Source organism: Megachile rotundata, chromosome 3 (genome assembly GCF_050947335.1).
Source record: "Megachile rotundata isolate GNS110a chromosome 3, iyMegRotu1, whole genome shotgun sequence".
Lineage (NCBI taxonomy): Eukaryota > Metazoa > Arthropoda > Insecta > Hymenoptera > Megachilidae > Megachile > Megachile rotundata.
In genome coordinates, this window is record NC_134985.1 from 5,366,595 (window position 1) to 5,393,174 (window position 26,580).

The window sequence follows — 26,580 nt, forward strand, 5'->3', positions numbered from 1 at the left end:
TTTTTTTTTTTTAATTTTAATGGCTAGTTAATAATTTTAATAAATCTATTTAACAATCAAACACACGAAAAAACCCCAAAACGAAATTACACACACTACACGCACACGACGACACGACGAAGAAATAATTAGAAATGGTATAATCGAAATGGCAATTCGGTTTCGCGCACCGCGTATTTACTATGCAGGATTATCGCGTCTTGTGTTGACAAAGGTTGGCTTGGTACTCTCTCTCGCGAGGGTCGGGCGATCACTTAAATTTGGGAAACCACGGTAATTGTCGTCATCACGGCCCAATCAGCTGTTGCTTATTAGACATGACGACGACGGGAACCAATAAATTTCATACCGGTAACTGGGGGGTTCTCGGTGTCTCTCGATCCTTCGAGAACGCACCGAAAGAGATCTTCCGGCGCGTCCAGGAGAACAAGAGACAGAAAACTTCACGGTTGGGATTTGAATTCAGGGATCGCCCTCTCCTACTTCATTTCTAGCTGACAAATTCTAATTTTACCTTAGCAAGATAAGTCGTCCTTTATTTTTGGCGGTTCGTTCTCTAAAATCTTCTTTATTGTTTGTCCCATCATTATTGTTGCCGGATTATTATTTGCAAATTCTTCGATAACACTTTGTATTAATTCTAATTTTTTTTTCTTTCTTTCTATTGCAAAATTGTCTTGATTTTTTATTTGTACCGTGTCTTGTTCTTCTTCTTCATATTCTGTCTCGGATTCTTCCTTTTCTTCCTCCTCTCCTCTTTCTTCGTGCATATCTTCGTCCGCATCATTTTTATTAATATCTTCGCTATGCCTCAAAGCTTCTAATTGTAAGATCTACCTACAGTCTTCGTAACCAGTACTTTCACCAGTTATTGATTGTATCATCTCACTCACAGAAGAGTGAATAGAAATATTTAAAATATTTGGATTTGTTTCATCCTCGTCCTTGTTATCTCTTGGTAGAATTTTGCTCCAGCTATTATATATATTTATTGGAGTAATATCCATCCAGGATTTATTAACTAGATCTGTACAGTCTTTTGTATTGAATGATTTGTAGAACTCTTCAATTCCCTTTTCGTATTGCAAAATACGACGTAGAATTTGGTGTCGGTACAATGTTTTGAATTTTGCAATAACACTCTGGTCCGTTGTTTGAATGAGAGATGTAGTATTTGGAGGTAGGTACATAATTTCGAACATTTCTTCTGGTTCCATGTCTTTGCGACTGGAACAATTGTCAACAAGTAATATGACTTTTCCTACTCTCCATTTTCCAACTGATACTGCCTGACACTGGGCTTAAAGTGATTATGATACCAGTTTTTAAAAATTTCAGCATTCATCCACGCCTGTTTTTGCGATGTATATGTATAATACTGGTAGTTCATTTGAGTTTTTCAATGCTCGCTGACTTTTGTATTTATGAATAAGTATAGGAGGCAGTTTATGTGTTCTGTTAGCATTGGCGCACAATCCAATAGACATTCTATCTTTCCTGAGATTTTTTCCTTTCAATTTTCCTTCCTCAGAACTTTTAGAACACTAAACTTTTTGACGGAACTGCCTTCCATAACAGCCCCGTTTTGTCCATGTTATATATCGTGCACAAGTCAATGTTGTCTTCTTTCACTCGCTTCGTAAAGTTTTCTGTAAATTGTTGTGCACTTTCAGTATCGGCACTTGCCTGCTTGCCATGTGCCCGTGCCAGTCTAATTTCATAGTGATTCTTAAAGTTATGCAACCGGCCCCTGCTTCCGGCAAAGAATGTGAATCCATGCTCCTGGAACAATTCGTTCGCCTTTTCTTGCAACAGCAAATCTGTTACCGGATTTCCCATTGCACGTTGTTCCAAGAACCGCGTATATAATCTATTTTCTAACAAGGGACATTACCCAATCGCCAATCGCCGATTTTGATGCGCTTTAAGTATGATATAGAACGCAAAAAAATATTTGACACGTATTTTTTTTTATCGGCCATTGTCCATGCTGAAGGGGTGAAAATGGCCCCCAAAGTTGGGGTTGCAAAACATATTTTCTCGAATATCTCAGGAACTATTAGGCCTAGACAAAAAATTAAAAGTGCAAATTTTTCTGTTCTAGAAGGCCAATAATATGGCCTAAGTGGATTTTTGAAAAATTTATTTGATTAAAAAATATGTTAAAAATTAACATTATTTTGCAAATTTTTTTAATAAAACTTTGTACTATTTTGATCAAATTTTACACATGTAAACTATAGGTCAAAAGACAAAATACGGATAAATTGGAATTTTTAATTTTGCTTGTGGAAAAAATATTATTGTCGTTGAAGTTATATGTACATTTTATACCTTCCGTTCGGTGCACAATTGATAGCGTATATTTTATGTGAAGTAAAAGATTGGAATATTTCGTGATGGAAGGCGGCATACATTTTGAATATGTAATTAAATAAAGTGTATTTTTCTTATATTCTAGTCGCGTGTTTACATTCAGTAATCTCTTTGGAACCAAATAATGGTTACCCTACCAAAGTCAAAAGCTAAGTACTTTACATTTATACGAGGTCTGTCCCAAAAGTATCCGACCTTCCTTCATATTTCCCTGCTGGTGTTATCCTGCGTCATCAGGCTGGTGGCATCCTTCGAAGTTAGTCCCCTATTGATTGTAGAATACTCTGCCAACGACCTTTCCACTTATGGAAACAGTCCTGGAACTCGTTTTTCGGAATAGCCTTTAGAGCTTTCGTCGTATTAGTTTCGACCGTTTCTTTATCGTCGAATCGGTGTCCTTTGAGTGGCATTTTCAATCTTGGAAACAACCAAAAATCGCAGGAAGCTAAATCACGACGGTACGGAGGTTAACGGAGCTGTATGACTTTGTGCTTCGTCAAATATTGCTGCACAAGATTCGATGCATGCGCTGGCGCGTTATCGTGATGAAGAAGCCAATCACCGCTTGACCAAAACTGAGGCCGAAACTAGTTTTCGGTATTGCAAGATCACAGTCAATCGACAATTTTCGTTGATCGCAAGTCGCACACGTTCGATATTATTAGGTCTTGTTGTCGTAGAAGGCCGCCCAAAGCGTAGGTTATTATCAACAGATGTGCGGCCATCTTTGAACCGCTTATACCACTTTTTTATTTGTGTGTTGCTCATATACTCATTCCCAAATACCTTCTTTATCATATCGATGGTTTCCGCACAACTCTTTTCGAGTTTTAAGGAAAATTTGATGCAAATTCGTTGCTCCGATCCTTCCCTCATTTTTCACAACAGCAGAATGCGACGAACGTAAAAAACGCTTCGTAAAGAAATGCACGTTGCACATGAACTAAGGCGTCCCGACGAAAACTGCGATATCGTGGGAGTTCGTAAAGCTTTGCAGTTGATACTCATACCCGGCAAATGACGCTAAAATTGTCAGGTGTGAAGAAATTAAAGAAGGTCGGATACTTTTGGGACAGACCTCGTATATATATATATATATGTATATGTTTCCTTTTCCTTTATTAACTTAGCAGTATGGGCAGTGTTAATAATATTATATACCATTATCACAAATTTATCATAAATAAATCACAAATAAATCAAAACTTTATTTGAATTATGTCTTCAAAAAACAATTTACAATGTAGCGTACAGGAATAATTGTAAAGTGCGACAAATAAATTAATTGTATTCAAAGAGAAATCAGACAAGAAAATCCTTAGAATTCCCTTGTGAAATATAATAGAATAGATGGTGTAGTGTATGTAATATGCATAAGAGTGTGGCACGTATGTGAGAAACAAAGGAGTGAGAGGTGTGAACGTCGGAACGGGAGTTGCCGCTGCATAGCTGCCTAGAGCGGACATAAAGTTCTTATTTTGGCATTAAGCTGGTCTTTATTAATAACCCCAAACCTATTACATTGGCGACGAGGATTAGAACTGGAAAGTGCAAAATGAGTGGAGAAACTTTGCCTACATTTAACCCGAACGAGAGTGACGGAAACGTATTCGCGGCGTGGAAACGGTGGCTTCGAGCCTTTGAGTTATTCGCGATAAGTAAAAATGTGGTGGACGTGAACAGAAAGAAAGCAATGTTATTGCACCATGGGGGACTTGAATTGCAAGACGTTTTCTATACATTACCGGACGCGGATACAGTCGCAGAAGAAGAAAACGCGTATGAAAAAGCAAGGGACGCGCTAACAGCGCATTTCAAGCCGAAATTAAATATGGCGTACGAAAGGCACGTGTTTCGTCAGCTAAAACAAAAGGAAGGAGAAACGATGAATCAGTATGTAACGCGATTGAGGCAACAGGCAAGAAATTGTGAGTTTGCAGCGGAAGAAATTGAAATTTGTGGGCAAATTGTAGAAAAATGTGCATCGAACGAAGTGCGGCGACGCCTGTTGGAAAAAGGCGATTTTAAGCTGAGTGACGTCATGGAAGTGGCCAGAACGATCGAGGCGATCGATTTGCAGACAAAAGACATCGAAGGGAAAACGATTGCCGCGACACACAGCGTAAAGAAAGAGAGGAGGAATGAAAAAGTAACGGAGAAGAAGAGAGACACGCAGTGTTTTCGGTGTGGGTATACAGGACATTCATACAAAGACGAAAAGTGTCCTGCGAGATCGAGATCGTGCAGTAAATGCGGAAAACAGGGTCATTTCGCGACAGTGTGCAAATCACAGATGGTGCCGGACAAGAGAGGACGGAAAGAAACACCGCGGCCGAAAGCGAGGGTCAGGGAACTGAACGAAGAGCCCGACGCGGGACAAGCAAGATATGCATTTGGATTGCAAACGGAGTGCCGAATCAGTGCAGTGCAAGGGGGACAAAGTATGGACATTAAGATAGGGGGTGTCATATTGAATATGTTAATAGATTCGGGAGCACAGTGTAACGTGATTGATGAGGAAACGTGGAACCGGTGTAAAGCTAATAAAATTATTTGCGAATCGAGCAGGCAGGTCGATAAAAACGTGTACCCGTATGGACATGACACCGCGCTGGAATTGTTAGGACAATTTTATTGTGTGGCTGAGGTCGAAAATTGTAAAGTGCGAGCGAGTTTCGTGGTGTTAAAAGGCGAAGGGCGGTCAATTTTGGGTTACGAAACGGCGAAACAGCTGGGAATTTTGAGAATAGGGTTGCGAGTTCAGGAAATAAATATTAAAGAGGAAAATCCTGATATTTTTCAAGGAATAGGTAAATTAAAGGATTTCAAATTAATGTTACCCATTGACCGATCGAAACCACCAGTCGCGCAGCCGGTGCGGAGACTACCGTTCAAATTACGCGATCAGATTAGTAAACAATTGAAAGAATTATTAGATTTGGATATTATCGAAACAGTTGAGGGTCCAACGAGATGGGTTTCACCGGTGGTTCCAATAATGAAGAAAAACGGGGAGGTTAGATTGTGTGTTGATATGCGGCGAGCGAACGAGGCGATTTTGCGGGAAAGGTACCCACTTCCGGTGATAGAGGAAATTTTGGATGTGGTGCGTGGATGTGAGTGGTTTAGTACGATGGATATAAAATCGGCGTATCATCAGATTGAATTACACGAAGAATGTAGAGATATTACAACTTTTGTAACCGAGGCAGGATTATTCCGTTATAAAAGATTAATGTTTGGTATTAATTGCGCGCCGGAAATGTTTCAAAGAATAATGCGAACAGTATTAGTAGGTTGCGAAGGAGCGGTGAATTTTATAGATGACATTATTGTGTGCGGGAGAACGAAAGAAGAGCATGATTACAGATTAAAGCGGGTCCTTGAGACGTTATCGCGAAAAGGGGTAACATTAAATAAGGAAAAATGCGTGTTTGGAAAAAACGAGATCGTGTTTTTAGGATTTCGGATTTCGGGTAAAGGGTATAAACCGCTGGAGTCGAAAGTGGATGCCGTAAATAGGTTTCGCGCGCCGAAGACCGCGGAAGAAGTTCGTAGCTTTCTGGGACTTGTGAATTTTTGTGGGGCTTTCATCCTAAATCTGGCTACGATAAGCGAACCGTTGAGGCGATTAACGAGGAAAAGTGTTACCTTTTCATGGGGAAAAGAACAAGAAAACGCATTCAAGTTGTTAAAAGAGAGACTGGCGAATGCGGGAACCCTGGGTATATTTAATGTTCATGCGAGAACGAGAGTGATAGCGGATGCAAGCCCGGTAGGCTTAGGATGTGTGCTAACACAAGTAGACGACAAGCAACAATGGCGTGTAATAAGCTATGCGAGCAGGAGTTTGTCTGATTGTGAAAGACGGTATTCGCAAACTGAAAAAGAGGCGTTAGCACTGGTATATGCATGTGAGCGATTTTATAATTGGTTGTATGGTATGGAGTTTGAGCTTGTGACAGACCACAAAGCGTTGGAGTATATTTTTGCGCCAAAATCCAAACCAAACGCGAGAATTGAGCGATGGGTGCTACGATTACAATCGTTTAAATATAAAGTAGTGTATGAAAAAGGAAAGACAAATATTGCGGATGTGCTATCGCGCCTTTGCATTGCAAAGGAAGAAAAGTCCGAAAGTGAAAAGGATAGAAAATTTATTGCGTGGCTAGTAGAAGAAGTAAGACCGTGCGCGTTAACAACAAAGGAAATAAACATTGAGTCCGGGAAAGATAAACTGCTGTCTGAAGTGAGAAAAGCGTACAACACAGGCGACTGGAAGCCGGTAGGAAATTCACGTTTTAAAATATTGAAAGATGAAATATGCATTAAAGATAATATCGTTTTAAGGGGTACGCGAATAGTGATTCCGGAATCTTTAAAGAAAAGAACGTTAGATTTAGCTCACGAGGGACATCCCGGTATAGTAGCAATGAAACATAGGCTCAGGAGCAAAGTGTGGTGGGAGGGGATAGATAAAGACGCGGAAAAAACTGTCAAGTCATGTAGAGGTTGTCAGTTGGTGCAGAAAACGAGCGAACCACCACCTTTAAAGCCTAACCCGTTGCCACAGGGGCCCTGGGAAGCGATAGCGATGGATTTGATGGGACCGCTTCCCACCGGAGAAAATATTTTTGTTGTAACGGATTATTATAGTAGGTATTTTGAAACGGTGATTTTAACAAATACGAGCGCAGGTAGTATTCAGAAACACTTGTTCGAAATATTTGCGCGATTTGGTCTTCCAAAAGTAGTGGTATGCGATAATGGACGTCAGTTCACTGATTTAGAACTGCGAAAGTGGTTGAATGAAAATGGGGTAAAAGTTTCACATACAGCTCCGTATTGGCCGCAGGCAAATGGCGAAGTAGAGAGGCAGAACAGAAGTATATTAAAAAGGTTAAGAATAGCACACGCGGAGAAAAGGAATTGGCGCGAGGAACTGTTAAAATTTTTATTAATGTATCATTCGACACCGCATACTGTAACTGGGGTTTCACCAGGGGAATTGATGTTTGGTAGAAAGATAAGAACGAAATTGCCGGAGTTAGGCGGGAGTACATTCGTAGAGGAAGAGGTGAGAGAGCGGGATGCGTGGAAAAAGCAAATAGGAAAGGAATATTATGATAAAGTGCATCATGCAAAAGACAGTAGGGTAGAAGAAGGAGATAGAGTGTTAGTAAAGCAACCGAAGAAACATAAGTTGAGCACAAATTTCGGAACAGGCGAATTCACGGTCATGGAACGGAAAGGAAACACAGTGACGTTGAAATCAGGAGAAGGAAAAGAGTATAAGCGGAATTTAACAGAAGTAAGGAAGGTTGTGGATTCGGATGAAGAAGAGGAAATAGTAGAAGGAGCTCAGGATATAGTTGAGGAAGAGAAAGAGACAGAGAATATTGCGAGAAGTAAAAAGGACAAGGAGAAGGAGCAGATAGGAGAAAGCTCAGGGAGACCAAAGCGGAACAGAAAAGTGCCGGAGCGTTATGGCGTTTTTAGGGTGCATAGTATTATATAGAGTATTAGTTTTAAATGGCATTTATTTGTTCGTTCAGTTACTACATAGATATAGAACCCGGGTGTTAAGTGATAGTTGCTATCGTTCGTTAGTACATAGGTATATATATATATAAAAAAAAAAAGAAAATATTAAGGAAGAGAGGGAATGTAGTGTATGTAATATGCATAAGAGTGTGGCACGTATGTGAGAAACAAAGGAGTGAGAGGTGTGAACGTCGGAACGGGAGTTGCCGCTGCATAGCTGCCTAGAGCGGACATAAAGTTCTTATTTTGGCATTAAGCTGGTCTTTATTAATAACCCCAAACCTATTACAGATGGAAATAATATTTAGCGTCGAGAACATTCGAGAAAAGCGAATACTTCAGACTAATCGAAATTCTGTCGCGATGCGAGAGTTCGTAGGCCGCTCAGCGGAGCGAGAGGCAAGGCGCGACCCGCGAGCCGCGAGCAGCGAGCGCGGAACTTGGCGACGCGTTGTTGATAGCTCGGCCGCAGGATAGCAACCGGCCTATATAAAATAGAGTCGCCCGGAACGCGTCTATCTGGCAGTCTGGGAGAGAGGACGAGGTAAGTACCATCGGCCGCTCTCGGACTAGCCTAGGGACTCCGGCAGGAGAGACCGGCGAAAATACCTGGTCGCCTGCTGGAGAAGGAACTTAGCTGTTAGGGACTCCGGCAGGAGAGTTCGGCGACCAATACCTGGACGCCTGCTCGGAGAGTAGCTAGTAGGAAACTCCGGCAGGAGAGTTCGGCGATAATACCTGGACGCCTGCCCGGAGAGTAGAAGAAGAGGAAGCTGCAGCAGGAGAGTTCGGCGAAACACTCCTGGACGCCTGTTTGGAGCAGAGTAAAGAGAGACTCCGGCGGGAGAGTTCGGCGATAATACCTGGACGCCCGACCGGAGGTAAAGGTTTAAGACCCCGGCAGGAGAGTACGGCGAACCCCTCCTGGACGCCTGCCGTGGGGTAAAGTTTAAGAGACTCCGGTGGGAGAGTTCGGCGACAATTCCTGGACGCCCACCTGGAGATAACTGTTGGTACCCAGGCAGGAGAGTACGGCGAAACCCTCCTGGACGCCTGCCTGGTGAATAGGGGGAGAGTACGGGAGTTTGTTCCTGGACACTCGGTCGACATGGAGAGTTCGGCGAATATTCCTGGACGCTTGTCGACTGAGAGAGGACAGAGCATCTTCTGGACGCCCCAGGTAAAGTACAGGAGAGTACGGGAGAAAACTACTGGTCGCCCGTTTGGAATGGAGAGTTCGGAGAGAATACCTGGACGCCATTCGAACGGGAGAGAACAGAGTTACTCCTGGACGCCTGGTTGACGAAAGGAAAAGATTAGATAGAGAGTAAAATATAGAGAGAGAGAGAGAGAGAGAGAGAGAGAGAGAGAGAGAGAGAGAGAGAGAGAGAGAGAGAGAGAGAGAGAGAGAGAGAGAGAGAGAGAGAGAGAGAGAGAGAGAGAGAGAGAGAGAGTTATGTAATCGTAGGTTCTTTGCGTGAATTGCGAAAGAAAATTTGTAACTCCGTTATTTCCTGTATGCCTCTCCTAATATCCCCGAATAAATATTCCTGTTTTCCAGAATTCCTGATTTCCTTACGATTTCCTTGTGTCCGAATATTCTAACCTGTGAATAAGATGGCTACAACAAAATAAAAATGTCTTCCCTCTTTTTTTTCTTATATATATATAGAAGAAAACAAAATTATATATATATGCACATCGAAAGAGAAGTAATTAATAGAAATTTAGAGTTAGGCGTCCATTCGGTTGTACCACGCCTGTTAATTCCACGATGGGATACGTATTATCCGTGTTGATTAGTACCCCAGCATCAAATGCTTCTTTTTCGCTGCTGTCCAGGGTGAATATTTTGTCGCTGTATTTTGTGCAGGCTACGGCCGGTATGGTATACGCCAATCTGCACTTATGTACATCTCATACACCGCGCTTTTCGTAGAGCGTATTCCTGTTTCACGAAGTGGTGAGAGCATATATGCACATATAATAATATACATGGTGTGTTCCATAAGTAATGCGAAGTATTTTTTTTAAAGGAATTTATTGTACCAATTCTTACAAATACTTAAAATTCTTCAAAGTACTGCCCTTGGGCAACTACACATTTTTGCCAGCGATCCTGCCATAAACGGTATGCTTCCTGGAATGCGTTTTCCGGAACCGCTTTTAGGGCCTCGGTCACGGCCGCTTGAATGTCTTGTACGGACGAGAAACGCGTTCCTTTCAGGGGTGTCTTGATCCGAGGGAACAAGAAAAAATCTGCCGGTGCCAGGTCAGGACTATAGGGGGGTTACACGGAACGAAGTGAAGGAAGGAAGTAATTAATTAATTAATAAATAAATGAAGTTACTGAGATTAATAATAATAATAATAATATTAATTAATTAATAATTAACGAATAAGTTATTATAAATAGTGAAGTGATTAGTAGATTAATAAATAAATAAATAATAAATAATAAATAATTAACAGATAGGCAACTAATTCGGTGTAGTGTTAGGAAAGTGTTTTGGGGGTGCAGTGAAGTGCTAGGAGTGTTGCGGGTACAGGGGAATATACGTGACCACGTGCGCGAGTGCAGAGGAACAGTGCAAAGCGCGAAAATGACGGAAAAGTGTTGGAAGAACTGCGGAAAACGCTCCAGCACTCTGGAAACTCCGAAGTCACAACGATGGTGGAGAAAAGGGGCCGCATTGAGAATATCCAGCATGGCGAAGGAAAGAACGCTGCAAACACTTGGAGAGCGGCCCTAAAGGGTGAAGCGAAAAGATGCAGCAACAAGCAAGACGGCGGAGGCATGGTGCGCTTTTCAAACGGCAAGAGGAGGGGAAGAAGCGAGAGGACAGCGAGAGGGAGAAGAGGAAACGCAGGAGTGGAAGAAGCGGAGAAACAAAAATAGACACGACCGATCAAACGACTCAAACCCGCAAGGGAGGAAACCAGTGTCAGCCTGGTCATAGCACCATTAGGGGGCACAAAACGGGGACCGACTGAGCGGGGTAGAGGAGGGAGAGAGGTCAAATTGAGCAAAGCACCCTTCTGATCAACTGTTGATTCAACTAGGGACCCAGTCGTCAGCCTGGTCATGGGACCATTACGGGGCGACAACGGGGACCGAGTGGAATCGACAGGAGAGAGGAAGGAGAAATTTTTACCGAGAGCAATGGGCTCATGTAGCGTTGTGGAAGAAGACTGGGGCGAAATAGGCAAACGCGGGGGAAATGAAAACTAGAAATTACACTTAGGTGGGAAATGGTGGGGAGAGGTCGCGGTTTTTTGCCGTATGTTTGAGCCCACCGGGAGGCGGTGCCGAGGGGGCGTTACAAGGTCAGCTGGAGGTCAGCGCATTTTGCCCGGGAGCCTCCTCTAGATCTTGACGCAGCCCCCAGGACCAAAACCCTTTGGTTGAGAGAATCCATTCCCCACACATGGAACACATACGCGGGGGGTGGGGGGTGGGGGCGGGGGGAATTTATTGTCTATTTGAGCATTTATGGCCTTTTGCCGCTCCGCCGCTCCCGAGCTTTCGCTCATATCGGCAGGTGTTCGAGTCATAGACCCACCACCGCACAAGAGTCGGAGCCCAGTCCAATCCGCGGGTTCCAAAGACATCACCTGACTCCATTGCCTGCTGTAAGGAATTTTTCTCTAGGCCCCCGGCTTCCCTGAGACTGGCTTTGAGACACCAGCCTCCCGAGTCCTGAGGTCGGATTCCGGGACGCGACACGAAGTCGCCAACCGTTCACCTCGCCCAGGCCCGGCACGTCAGCTTGGCCAAGGGGCGGGGGGAGGGGGGCAGTCTTTCTTCCACAACTGCGAGCGATGGCCTAGATCAGGTCTACTATGCCCAACCGGTAAGGAAGCCTGGCGGGTTGCCGCCAACTTCCGCCCTTGTGGCGGGGGCGGGAAACAGTTTTAGTGGGTATGCGCCGAAACCGTCCCTCTTCCAGGGGCGCCGGAAGCGTGAGTCTTTCCACACTACCTGGGCTATCTTCCCAGGTGTTCGTAATAGGATTTCTGTCTTCCTCAAACAAAAAAAAAAAAAAAAAAAAATGGACTATATGGGGGTTGGGGAAGCATTAACACTTGGTTTTGGGTCAAAAACTCTCGCACTCGCAGCGCGTTGTGGCAAAGCGCGTTGTCGTGATGCAGTATCCACGTAGCGGAGATGTGTTTTCTCGTCCTGACGACCCTTTTTCGCAGTTTTTCCAGCATATTCACTTAGTAGGCGGTGTTAACTGTCTGTCCTTCAGGAAGAAATTCTTTATGGACTGTTTGACGGACTGTTTTGCTGGTTGATGGCCGCCCGGAGCGTTGATCGTCGTGAATGTCTTCCCACCCTTCCTTAAAGGTCTTTAACCACCTCGAAACTTGTGAATACCACAGAACAGAGTCCCCATAAGCCTCACGAATCATTTTATTTGTCTTCTTAGGAGATTTGTTTAGTTTAGCGCAAAAGCTTTATCGCGTATCGTTGTTCCGATCGTCGATTCCATTTTCTCCGTGACACGGTCACCAAACAGGGGGTCACAGCAATTAACGTCCTGACCCTTTCACAGCTCGGAGAGCCCTGGGACCGGGTTCGTTGGAAAGCTAAGGGCCCCCCGCATCTAACGCACGTGGTCCGATCCCCCTCCGACTAACAGGAGCGGCTCAGGAATTTCCTTCGCATTACTTATGGAACACACCATGTATATACATATATACAGGGTGTCCCACAATTAGTGTAGGACCCGAAAAGGGGTGGTAGGTGGGGTGATTCTGAACAACTTTTTCCTTTGCCAAAATATTGGTTGAGGTTCCATTTTCGAGTTATTAGCAAAAAAACACTGACCAGTGAGAGCGCGCATAGATCGGGCGCGCGAAAGCGTGAGCAAAAGCTTCGAGTGTGACGGCCGATCGTCGTCGTGAATAAATGTATCGATACCGCGTCGGTATAATGTCGGTATAATGTCGGTATAACGTCGGTTAGGAAGTGCAATTTATAAAATTTATGGTCACCTTAATGTCACCTTGATGACTCTATTTGAAGTCAATAGGATTATGCTAGTAAATAGACCTTTTAAAACCCTACAACTTTTGTCTAAAACATTTTTTAATGAAACTTATATTTTTCGTAACATTTTAGAGTTCCGACTTTTTTCCGACAAAAAAATTATAATTTATTGAAAATTTATTTACTTATTTTTTTTAAACAATTGTGGATTTTCTTTACGCCAATCAATTTATCTCATTATTCTGTGCATAAAAGTATTAGGGTAAGATTATTGAAAAATGAATATTTTGAAAGATATTTTGTAATTTGTCAAAATATTGGAACTTCCAAACCTTAATAATTCAAAAAGTTTTTAATCAAAAAATACTTTATCATAGTGTTTTAGAAAGCTCTCAAGGTAAGCTATAAGAATATGCAAAAATATATAGGGTGTTCCATTTAAAAAAATTGAAGTGACCTTCGCGTGACCTTCCAGTGACTCTTCAAGGTCAAAATGATATTGCCAGTAAATAGAACTTTTTAAACCCTACAACTTTTGTTTGAAACATTTTTTGATAAAACTTATATTTTTCGAAATATTCAAGGGTTCCGACTTTTTTTATACACCCTTTATATATATACAGGGTGTCTCACAACTCGTGTAGGTCCCTGAAATGGGGGGTAGCTGACGTGATTCTAAGCAACATTTTCCTTTGCAAAAATCGGGTTTGATGCGTCGTTTTCGAGTTATTAACGAAAAACACGGACCAATCAGAGCGCCGGGATTACGCGCGCCGAGAAGCGAGAGCGAAAGCTTCGAGCCGGTTGCCGGAGTGCGAGCGCGATCAACTGAGTTTTCCTCGGAACTTTCTTAACGTCTAATAAGAAGTCTTTACATCGAAACTCAGTTAAATAACAAACAGAATAATTAAAAGTAATGTTCATTTATTCATTCCTCATGAAGGAGAATCGGAATTTGTTATGTGTAATTGACCTAAAGTATGCAAATGCAATTTATTGAATACTGCAATTCATTATCGACAAGGAATGTGACATTAAATATCGAAATTTATTTGTTTTATTTCCGACAATAATATTGGCCAACGAATTTACGTATTTTAATAGGAAATACTTATTCTGTTTGTAAAAAAAAAAGAGTTTCAATGTGAGATCTAACAAATGTATTAACGTCTCTACTAATTTACAGGAAATTTATTAAAATAAGACTCACCCATTCTTTGAAAATAATCCTGTTTGTTAATAATCCGAGAGCGAAAGTGATGGGGTAATTGCCACTGGGTCGTCCTGCCGATGTTGACCTGTCGCAGACACTAGCCCCGTATAACACAGCTGGTGGCACTCACAGGTCACTGCACTGTCTTTATTTCAAAACACTTTTGTTTTCACTTTCACTTTCATTTTGCAGAATCCCTGGTAAAAGGTATTGTCCCTTTTGATGCCTCCGAGGGTGTCCGAAAGTGGCCGATTATTTGAATGTTGTCCTGGACTGCTCCTGTGATTAATAATAAATAGCCCCGAAAGGGGCCGATTTTGTGATTGTGATATTCATTTACGGCCAGTGTAATGGGAACGCGGAGCTTGCCGCCCGACGCTACGCGGAAAAGTATCGCAATATGGAAGCTCCGACTGCGAACTTTATTCGCAGATTAGCGAATACATTATATTCGACTGGCTCGTTTAAATCTGTACAATCTGATACAGGGCGTTCGTGCCAAATTCCAACTGAACGAACGGACGAGGTACTCGAACAGTTCCATAAAGATGGAACGTTGAGTATAAGAGACGTCGCTCGCCGCTTAGAGTAAGTAATGTTAAAAATATTCAAACGTCAATATTAAAGTATCTTTCTTCATTTATTAATACATTTCTGTATTTTATTTCAGTATGCATCGCTCCACGGTATATCGCATTCTACAAGAAAACGAGATGCACCCGTATAAGTATGTACGGGTGCAACATCTTAATGCTAGCGATTTTGCACAACGATTGCAATATTCGCAATTGATCTTGGGGGAAATCGAGCGGAATCCGTCGTTCCTCTCATCCGTTTTGTGGACAGATGAGGCCCTTTTCACAAGAGAGGGGTGTTTCAATGCCCACAATTCGCATGTGTGGGACGTCGAAAATCCGCTCGCGGTTCGTTAACGCTCTGCGCAAAACCGCTGGTCTGTCAACGTATGGGCTGGCATTTGCGGGGATTTTATCGTTGGACCGTACATTATGCCAAACATATTGGACGGTCCTTCATATAAAATTTTTGTAGAACGTGTTCTTCCAACTCCGTTGGAAGATATTCCATTAGAGGCTCGGAAGAACATGGTCCTACAACATGATGGTGCGCCTGCCCATTATGCCGCTGATGTCAGGACGTACTTGAACGAAGCCTTTCAGGACAGGTGGATTGGCCGCGGAGGCCCAGTTGCGTGGCCCCCAAGATCCCCGGATTTGAATCCGCTAGACTTTTTCTTCTGGGGATTCTTGAAGGTATGATATCTATTCACAATTGACAATAATTCAAAAATTAACAATTTGCATTTCAATTTAATTGTTCCAGAATGAGGTGTACCGCGAGGAGGTAACCACGCTGTAGGAGGTGGTAGCCCGCATCCACGGCGCGGTTGCCAAAATAACACCAAATCTATTGCGGCGGGTGCGGCAGAATACTATTAAGCGGTTGCGGGCGTGTGTTGCTACAGGGGGGGGGGGAGCAACATTGAGCCACTCATGTGACTGCCGGCAGTAATCGGCTCCTTTCGGTGCCACTCATCGACTTATACGAAGAAGAACCAGGAAAAACATTATCGGTTCCTTTCGGAGCCATAAAAATTCAACTTAACATAATCAGTACCTTTCGGAGCCAAACAATCTCAATAACATTGAATCGGTTCCTTTCGAAGCCAAACAATCTCAATAACATTGAATCTATAACAAAAAATATCACAATCACAAAATCGGCCCCTTTCGGGGCTACTTATTATTAATCACAGGAGCAGTCCAGGACAACATTCAAATAATCGGCCACTTTCGGACACCCTCGGAGGCATCGAAAGGGACAATACCTTTTACCAGGGATTCTGCAAAGTGAAAGTGAAAGTGAAAACAAAAGTGTTTTGAAATAAAGACAGTGCAGTGACCTGTGAGTGCCACCAGCTGTGTTATACGGTGCTAGTGTCTGCGACAGGTCAACATCGGCAGGACGATCCAGTGGCAATTACTGTTAAAAATAATCATCACGCGGCTCACGGGTTTCGAAAAGAGCGCGCAGGAGCGTGAGAGGTCGTCGCAAACATAGGCCGTGAAGTGGGCACACGTTGTCCGTGGCTCGCTCTCTTGTTTTGGCAACTAGGTAAGCGTGCGGACGTCTTTATGGTTAAATATAAAATAAAAATATGTTTTGAGTTTTGTTGCGATTACCGATTAAAGTTATTGAATATTTTTGTTATAGTTAAAGACCTTCTTTTTATGTTTCAATAAAGTATTCATTGAATTAAACTAGAATAAAAGCACATATCAATTCTTTCTGCGTACCCTCACGTAACCATAACCTCCGTAGAAAATTTTAACAGGTTATGGGCCCAGTCATTGCAATAAATAAAATAATAATAAAATAAAATAAAATAAAAAGAGGAAAGAAATAATAAACAGAAATAAAGAGGAGAAAAGAAAGGATTGATATCACTTGAGAAATTGAAGGACTGAAATAAGATAAAAATAGAGATAGAATGGCAACGCACGTGGAGGAATTATCGAATATAGAAAAATTAGTAAATTCCGAAAACTTTCAAATGTGGAAATTCCAAATTAAGATCATGCTTGAAGCAAACGACCTGTATGAAAATGTTTGTGAAGCTGAATTAGATGATAGTAAGAAAACAGCTGCGTGGCAAAGGAAAGACGCAAATGCGAAAAAATTTATAGTTACAACTGTTAGTAAAAAGACCCTATTATATATAATAGATTGCAAAACAGCAAATGAGATGTGGCTTAAAATACATCAAATCTATGAAAAAGAAAGTGATCAGCAAAGGTGCAGTTTGCTTCAAGCATTTTATAATAAAACCTTTAGTGCTGATGAAGATATTGCGACACACATCAGTAGTCTGAAGAATATGGCGTTTAGGTTAAATGCGTTAAACACTAAGATAGATAATAATATGTTAATTTCAAAAATACTGGCAACGCTGCCAGACAAATATGGACACTTTGTAAGTGCATGGGAATCCACTGCACAGTCCGAAAAGACGTTAGAAAACCTAACTGCAAGACTAATAGATGAAGAAACAAGAGCCCAAAAGCAAGATCAGGAACAACCATTAGCGTTTAAAGCAACAGATAAAATCCATATCAAATACGGAAAAAGCAGCCCGAATGCAACAGCGAACCAGAGAGTTCCACAGAATCAGGATAGAAATGTGAAAAGATGTTTCAAGTGCAATAAAATAGGGCACACTGCAAAAACGTGTCACCAAATAAAAAATCCAGTAGACCAAAGATGCGGAATTTGCAAAAAGACAAACCACCTTGAAAAGAACTGCTTCTTCAGAAACAAAACAGGAAGATCCCAGAGCCCCAACAGAGTAGCCTTTCTGACTTCTGAATATCCTGATAAAGACACCTGGATAGTTGATTCTGGAAGTACTTCTAATATGACAAACAGCTCGAAAGCAATGAGAAATATGAAAGAGTTAAATTCGACTGTTGGAGTGGCCAAGTCTGGGGAGGCAATGGAAGCAGTTGCGAAGGGTACTATAAATTTTGAAAAGTGCTCACTCGAAAAAGTACTGTATGTTCCACAGTTGAGTGCAAATCTGTTGTCTGTTAATGCAATAACCAAGAAAAATGGAGAAGTATTGTTCACTAAAAACGAAGTAATAATAAGTAAAAATAAAAAACCAATATTAAAAGGGACAAAAACAGAAAATGGATTGTTCAAAATAAAACTAGAGGCAGCGACTGATCAAGACTCGTATGCAGCTGAGGAATTACATGATAAAACTGAAACATGGCATCGCAAGCTTGGGCACATAAGTGTGAACAATCTACACAAGATAATAAACCTAGTAGATGGCATAAATCTGACAGAAAAGGAAATTAAAGGAGATACGTTCTGCAAAATTTGTCAAAAGACAAAGCAAGCAAGGCTGAAGTTTGAAAAGTCAAGACGGAGGGCAGAAAAACCACTGGAAATTGTGCATACTGACTTATGCGGACCCATTGATCCAATGACATGGGATGGAAAGCGATACACCTTGACGTTTCTAGACGATTACACACATTATACAATGGTCTTCCTGCTGAAAAACAAATTTGAAGTAGCTGAAAAGATAAAGGAATATGTCAGATTAGTAGAAGCAAAATGGAACCTAAAAATATCGACACTGAGGTGTGATAATGGAGGTGAATACCTCAATAATGCAGTGAAGGCATGGACTAAGGAGGTTGGGCTCCGACTAGATACCACTGTACCGTATACGCCACAGCAAAATGGCAGGGCTGAAAGGCTGAATAGGTCGCTTCTGGATAAGGTTAGAGCATTGCTGTTCGACTCCAACCTAGGAAAAGAAATGTGGGGAGAAGCAATGTACACTTCAGCGTACCTATTAAATAGAACCCCCACAGAAGCATTAAACTGTACGCCTTATGAGATGTGGGAAAAAAGGAAGCCAAACATAAAGAACTTGCAACTGTTTGGCTGTATCGCACATGCGAAGACTTTGGGGCCCTTGAAAAAGCTGGATGAGAGAAGCAAGGAGTTGATTTTTGTTGGGTATGCACCCACAGGTTGCAGACTATGGAGTTCAGACAGAAGAAATATAACAATTGCACGAGATGTAAAATTTGAGATTACTGAAAAGAGAGATAGAGAGACTAAAATAAGAACCCTAATAAAATTGTGTGATGAACAAACAAAAGAAAACGAGGAGAAAAAGCAGCAACTAGAAGAAGAAAAGGAAGAAATATCTACTCATGAAGATCAAGGAACATCAAGCAGTGAAGAACAGGAAGAGGATAGTGACGAATACACAGATGCACAAGAAGAAAATGAAACCCATGAAACACAGAACCAAGAACCTAGAAGAAGCAAGAGAATCACAGCCAAACCAGACAGATATGGGTACTATGCTATGATGACATATGAAGAAGCAATCACCGGTCCCGACAAACACAAGTGGCTAAAAGCCATAAATGATGAAAAGAACTCCTTAAAATGCAACGAAACGTGGGAAGAAATCGATGCCACAAAAGTGAAAAATCAAAAGCCTCTGAAAGGAAAATGGATATTTAAAATAAAACAAGATGGAACATACAAGGCAAGGCTAGTCGTTAGAGGTTTTGAACAAAAAGCTGGAATCGACTACGATGAGACATTTAGTCCGGTGATGAGCGCAAATGCAATAAGGAGCATTTATGCTGTAGCCGTTTTAAAGGAATATAAAGTTACAACATTTGACATAAAGACAGCGTTTCTTTACGGCACATTGGAGGAAGAAGTCTACATGTACCCTCCAGAAGGATATAACAAACAAGGGAAACTGTTTAAATTAAAAAAGGCCTTGTATGGGCTGAAACAGGCTCCACTGAGGTGGAACATAAGATTTAAAACTTACCTTAAAACCAAGGGATTTCGGCAATTGGAAAGTGACCAATGCCTGTTCATGAAAGACAAAGGTGAAATAATACTGGGGATTTATGTGGATGACGGAATACTGATAGGAGAGGATCAGGAAAAGATCGATGTAATCTTAGAAGACCTTAGTAGGGAATTTAAAACGACTGTGATAAAAAATCCAAAGATGTTTGTAGGGTTAGAGGTACATCAAAATAAAGAAAATATAAAACTTGCACAGACTGAATACCTGCAAGGCATATTAGCAAAATATGGAATGGAAAGTGCAAAACCTGTGAGCATTCCAATTATCAAAACAAATAGAGAAGACACGAAACAGAGGAAGTTAAATTGTCCTTACAGAAAGGTAATAGGAAGTTTACTGTACCTCTCTACTAAAACCAGACCAGATATCTCATATGGTGTAAATTACTGCAGCAGGTATATTGAAAACTACGGTCAAGAGAATGTAAATGACGTTAAACATATTTTGAAATACCTGAATGGAAATCGAAACTTTGGAATTGAATATAGAAGAGATGCGAAACCAGATTTAATACAGGCATACTGCGATTCGGATTTTGCTGGGGACATTCAAACGAGGCGGAGCACCACTGGATTTGTAATATTCTATGCAGGAAGTCCTGTAAGCTGGTGTTCTAGGAAACAACCAATAATTGCCTTGTCCAGCACAGAAGCGGAATTCGTGGCAGCTGCTGAATGCTGCAAAGAATTACTGTATCTTAAAACGCTTATAGAAGAACTAACAGGGACCGATGTGACAGTAGAACTTAATATTGATAACCAAAGTGCTATAAAATTAATGACGAACGGCGTGTTCAATATGCGATCAAAACATATAGATGTTAAGTATAGGTTTATACATGATCTTATTAAAAATGATAAAGTTAAAGTTAAGTATTGTCCTACTAACGATCAAATTGCAGATGTTCTAACTAAACCATTAAACAAACAAAAGTTTATGAATTGTACAAGAAACTTGATAAGTGAGCTCGCGTAAGATTAAGAGATAGTGTTAAAAATAATCATCATGCGGCTCACGGGTTTTGAAAAGAGCGCGCAGGAGCGTGAGAGGTCGTCGCGAACATAGGCCGTGAAGTGGGCACACGTTGTCCGTGGCTCGCTCTCTTGTTTTGGCAGCTAGGTAAGCGTGCGGACGTCTTTATGGTTAAATATAAAATAAAAATATGTTTTGAGTTTTGTTGCGATTACCGATTAAAGTTATTGAATATTTTTGTTATAGTTAAAGACCTTCTTTTTATGTTTCAATAAAGTATTCATTGAATGAAACTAGAATAAAAGCACATATCAATTCTTTCTGCGTACCCTCACGTAACCATAACCTCCGTAGAAAATTTTAACAATTACCCCATCACTTTCGCTCTCGGATTATTAACAAACAGGATTATTTTCAAAGAATGGGTGAGTCTTATTTTAATAAATTTCCTGTAAATTAGTAGAGACGTTAATACATTTGTTAGATCTCACATTGAAACTCTTTTTTTTTACAAACAGAATAAGTATTTCCTATTAAAATACGTAAATTCGTTGGCCAATATTATTGTCGGAAATAAAACAAATAAATTTCGATATTTAATGTCACATTCCTTGTCGATAATGAATTGCAGTATTCAATAAATTCCATTTGCATACTTTAGGTCAATTACACATAACTAATTCCGATTCTCCTTCATGAGGAATGAATAAATGAACATTACTTTTAATTATTCTGTTTGTTATTTAACTGAGTTTCGATGTAAAGACTTCTTATTAGACGTTAAGACAGTTCCGAGGAAAACTCAGTTGATCGCGCTCGCACTCCGGCGACCGGCTCTCGCTTCTCGGCGCGCCTAATCCCGGCGCTCTGATTGGTCCGTGTTTTTCGTTAATAACTCGAAAACGACGCTTCAAACCCGATTTTTGCAAAGGAAAATGTTGCTTAGAATCACGTCAGCTACCCCCCATTTCAGGGACCTACACGAGTTGTGAGACACCCTGTATATATACATGTATATAATAATAATAATATATATAATAATATTTATAATTAATATATATATTATATATATATATATATATATGTAAGGTATTTGGTCAGTAGGTTTGTTTTGTTTTCTCTCTCTCTCTGAAGAATCGTAAGACTCCGGTATTTCTTCCAAAATCTGGAGTTTAATATTATAATTTTGAAAAATACAATTAACGTTTGGACAAACAATGAAACAATTACAATTACGAATAACCTATACGGCACGTGGTTCAATTCCCACCTGGAGAAGCCGAAGAAAAACTGTCGTTCCACAGGTCGAGGGCTTATTCTAGGGTTCTAAAGCCCCGCAAACGGTTTCACCAATTTCCGCTTTATAAATTTCTTAATTATTCTTAATAACACACTTATGCATTCCTCTGTTTACGCACGTGTCCGAACACCGCGCTGGTCACACGGCTCGCCTCTTTTCTGGAGTGGGGGTACAAGACTCCCACTTCACATTCCCCCCCCCCCGGTGAGATCAAGGATCGGTCAAGCGAAAAAAGAGTTTCTATGTTATCAGATGCTCTAACTGGGATCATCCTGGATACGTGATGACGGTTAGATTCCGCTGTCTTTTTTCCCGTGTCGATTTCGTATATTGTGTTTGAAATTTTCCTCAAAACCTTATAAGGTCCTTTCCGTACTTTATCTAGTTTTTCTCTGTTTAATTTGTTTCCGACGCTTACAAACACGAGGTCGCCTACCTCAAATTCATAGTGTTTTCTATTTTTATTGATCTTTTTGAGATTTCTATCTCGTGATCTTTGTGAATTTCGAAATGCTATTTCTCGATCTGCCTGTAGATTCGGTGTTTTCCGAAGTTCTTGTGGTATTAGATTCGATTCTTTCCCCAAGAACAGGTATGCTGGTGAAAATCCCGTTGCGGAGTGAATAGTGTTGTTATATTCTTCCACTGCCTCCTCCGCCAGCGTTGTCCATGATCTGTTTGGTCTTGTATTTCTTTTACACCGGATGCGATTCATTAGAGTTTGATTGAGCCTTTCGTTTAATCCGTTGGAAAAAGGACAATCTACTACTGTAAAGATTAGTTTTGTATTTAATTTTCTCAGTGACTTTTTAAATTTCTCCGAATTTATCCCACTGTATTGGTCTGCTAAGACTGTATCAATTTTCCCAAAACTTGTAGCTTTGTTTATAAGTCGTATGAAATCTTCCGGTTTTTGAGTTGTGGATGTTATAATGAAAGCAAAACGAATGAAGTGATCGACCAAAAGGTGGAGATATTTTTTTTTGGAATTATTACCACTGAGTCCTCCGATTGTATCCAAGGATACAATTTCCAAGGGTTTTTTTGCTGGGCCTAATTGGGAGAAAAGACCCAGTTTTCTTCCTTTTCTCGTTTTATTTTCTATGCAGGTTTTGCATTCCGAGATTAGATTCTGAATCATTTGGCCGAGTTTTTTTACGTAATAGTATTTTCCTATCATATTCCAAATTTGATTTTTATTTATGTGACCGTAATTCAAATGGCACATTCTAATTAGTCTTTTTGCTAATGTAGAGGAGATTAATATTTTCTTTTTGTTTTTGATTTTTATCATTTTTACTCCTGATTGCGATATCACTTCATACTCGTTAAAATTTGTTTTGATATTATTCTGATCTCTTTGTAGTTCCTCAATGGTTATGAGGTTCATTGTTTTTATTTCTTTTTCATTTTCACTATTTGGTTCTAGAACTGGGTTCCGGGATAAACAATCAGCTTCCTGGTTTTGTGATCCCGGGACATATTTGATCTTGAAATTGAATTGTGATAGGTAAAAAGTTAAGTCTCCAAGTTCTTCATCCGTTCTGGTTTTTATATTTAGGTTTTCAAGAGGCTTGTGATCGGTGAAGATTGTAAATTCCCTTCCAACTAGCCAATATTGCCAGTAGCGGATGGCTTCTTTAATCGCCAAACATTCTAGGTGTATTGCTTTTTTCTTTTTTTGTGTGTTGTTTAATTTTTTTGAAAAATAGGCCACTGGTTTCCAAGTTCCATCTGGTTGTTTCTGTTTTTAAGTAGCGCCCATACCTTCAAGGCTCGCATCTGTTTGAATAATAGTATCTAATTTCGGACTGTAAATCGCCAAAATCGGTTCTGAGCAGAGGTGATTCTTAATCTTCTGGAAAGCCCGTTCACAGTCAGCAGACCATTCGAATTCCGTTCCCTTCCGTAGTAACGCATGTAGCGGTTCCAGAAAGCGAGTAGAATTTGGTATATATTTATGATAAAAATTAACCTTTCCCAAGAATTGTCTAATGTTTTTTTTGTTCTGCGGGACTGGAAAGTCACGAATTGCCGTTAAGTTGTCCCGCAGGGGTTTTACTGAATTCTCTTCCAAGATATGTCCTAAGTATTTAATTGACCTCTGTGCAAGATGACATTTTCCATGTTTGAAGCGAAATCCCTCGTCCGCAACCGCGACCAGGACCGACTCGAGGTGCTGCAGATGTTCCTCCAGGGATTTTGAAAATATGATAATATCATCGATATAAACTGAGCAAAACTGATGTAGATTTTTTTTGAAAAGTATATTTGAGAGTATTCTTTGAAATATTGCCGGAGATGTCTTTAAGCCAAATGGAAGACATTTCCATTGGTAATGCCCATTTTGCGTTACAAATGCCGTTTTATATCGATCCTTTTCGCGGAGGGGTATAGACCAGAATGCAGAATTTATGTCCAGAGTCGAAAACCAAGAACAACCAAATGTTTTTGTTACAATGTCTTCGATGAGGGGAAATGGTTGTGGCTCAGGAACCACGATTTTGTTTAGTTCTCTAAAGTCTATACACAACCTTGATTTCTTTCCCTCTTCGCATTTATAAGCTAACGTTACTGGCGCCGCAAAAGGTGAACTAGAGGTTTCTATGAGATTTGCCTCCAGTAGATTTTTTATTTGGTCATCGATCTCATTTTGGTCTGGAATCGAGCATCGATACGGACTTCTTGCAACATATCGATTTTCTTTTAATCTAATATGGGCTTCGTAGTTCTTGACCGATCCCACATCATATTTATTTTTAGCGAAAATCTTTCTATTACTAGATAATATATGAAGTAATTTATTATTAATATACTTATCCTTATGATACTGATATTCTAATAGGTTTATAATTTCATTTTTGTTTTTTTCGCTTTGTTCTTCTGAAAATTTTTGATCAATTTGTAGTTTTTCATTTTGTTGTAATCCAAATTTTGATATTATTAGGTCATTAAGTATGAAACGTCCGATTTGAGACCGAAAGTTTGGTTTATTACATCTCGGGCAAGAAATAATATAATTAATCAAAATATGCACCTAAACTATCAATACAATGTTGCCATTTTAACGATAGCTTATTAATACCGCTAGCGAAAAAATCTGGAGAGCAGCTGGTGATAAAATCCCGAAAGGCTTCTTCCACCGCATGTTGGGAATTAAATATTTTTCCTTGCAAAAAATTGTCCAAAGCTCGGAAAAAATGATAATCGGTTGGTGCGAGATCTGGTGAGTACGGTGGGTGACAAAGGGTTTCCAGATCCAGTTCCTGTAGTTTAAGTAACGTCGATCTTGCAACGTGTGGTCGCGCGTTGTCCTGCAGGAGGATTGGTCTGTCCCTGTTGATCAATCTCGGCTGCTTAATTTGCAGCTGCCTCATCATTTCTTCTAACTGCTCACAATAGAGGTCCGCCGTTATCGATTGCCCAGGTCTCATAAAACTGTAGTGTATAACACCCGCGCTGGACCACCAAACAGACACCATTAGTTTTTTTTGGTGTATACTCGGCTTTGGAGTGTGTTTTGGCGCTTGATCTTTGTCCAACCATTGTGCTGAACGCTTACGATTATCAAAAAGTATCCACTTTTCATCGCACGTGATTATCCGGTGCAAAAATGGATCGCCTTTTAGTCTTGAAACCAAAGAACAGCAAGCCTTGAAGCGGTTCCGTTGCTGACGCTCGCTCAACTCATGCGGAACCCACCTATCCAACTTCTTTACTTTTCCGATTGCCTTCAGATGACTTAATATTGTTGGGATGGTAACTTCAAACCTTGCTGCTAGTTCACGCGTCGTTTCAGATGGATTTGCTTCCACTACAGCTTTCAGTTGGTTGTCATCCATCTTGCTCTCAGGCCGCCCACGCGGTTCATTTTGAAGATCAAAATCTCCAGATCGGAATTTTTCGAACCATCGACGTACTGTACGTTCGTTAGCTACATCGTTGCCAAACACTTCGTTAACATTGCGGCTTGTCTGCGCTGCATTAATTCCACGACGGAACTCATATTCGAAAATAACTCGTATTTTTGTCTTATCCATGGCTTACAATATTTACACTCCAGACGACAATACGATAGACTATTAAAAACAAAAGAGTGCATCTGAAAGCCAGATGGCGTACCTTCTCAATGCAAAAAAAAATGAATAACGATCGAAGTGAAATATCGGAGATATCTGATATCAAACTTGAGGCTTTAAGTAATCGGACATTTCATACTTAATGACCTAATACATCTAACCCTATAAGAAGGTCGTATTTAAAATTTATATTTTTTGTAACGAAAACGTTTATTTTCTTTTCAACCTCAAAAATTTTCAGAGTAATTTCAATTGTTCCATCGACCTGATTCATTCCGTTGATTGTGCGGAAAGTGCTTTTGGAAGATTTTTCATTCCGTTTAATTTTTTTTAGAAATTTATAACTCATCATTGAAATATTCGCGCCTGAATCGTATATGGCGTTTGTTTTCCAACTATTATCCACCAGCACCTCCACTTCAATCAGCGGAATCAATCCTCGTTTTTTGAAGCTTCCTGAGCTAAATCGATTTTGTTATTTAGTTCTAGTTCGATTTGATTTATCTTTTTATTTTTGTCTCGATTATCAGAGCTTCTATACCAACAAACGGATTCTGGATGATATCTATTAGACCCAAGTTTTTGACAGTAAGAGCAAGGCAAACGACGAGTCGGAGATCGAGGTTTTAAAAGGGAGGCGGTTTGCGCAAAACCGGAAGT

The 26,580-nt window shown here is 40.6% G+C and overlaps 1 pseudogene; it reads right to left on the minus strand.

Annotated features, from left to right (window-relative positions):
• Nucleotides 1–24,811: 24,811 nt before the first annotated feature.
• On the minus strand, nt 24,812–26,074 carry LOC143264110 (histone-lysine N-methyltransferase SETMAR pseudogene; annotated as a pseudogene).
• Nucleotides 26,075–26,580: the final 506 nt, after the last annotated feature.